The sequence below is a fragment of the Brassica oleracea genome, chromosome C7 (genome assembly GCF_000695525.1).
Source record: "Brassica oleracea var. oleracea cultivar TO1000 chromosome C7, BOL, whole genome shotgun sequence".
In the NCBI taxonomy this organism is placed as follows: domain Eukaryota; kingdom Viridiplantae; phylum Streptophyta; class Magnoliopsida; order Brassicales; family Brassicaceae; genus Brassica; species Brassica oleracea.
In genome coordinates, this window is record NC_027754.1 from 38065587 (window position 1) to 38065868 (window position 282).

Below are 282 nucleotides of genomic sequence, written 5' to 3' on the forward strand. Positions count from 1 at the left end.
ATCCACGACAAATTGGACAAGATAATCTTCCATAAGTTGTCCACCCAGACAATATCCCATAAGCAGGAAATTCACTAATCGTCCAACTTCGTATCTCGTAGATATTGCATCCATCAGCCATTTTTTTTAGTTGTGTTTTTCAGTTTTTCTTTTTTCTTAGATTTGTTGGTGTGTTTTTAGCATTGAGAAATGACATATATATAGAAGATTTTCGAGTTTGGTAGGTAAAGGTTTAACAAGTATTTTACAACGCAATGTATTACTACGGATTTACAACTTTTT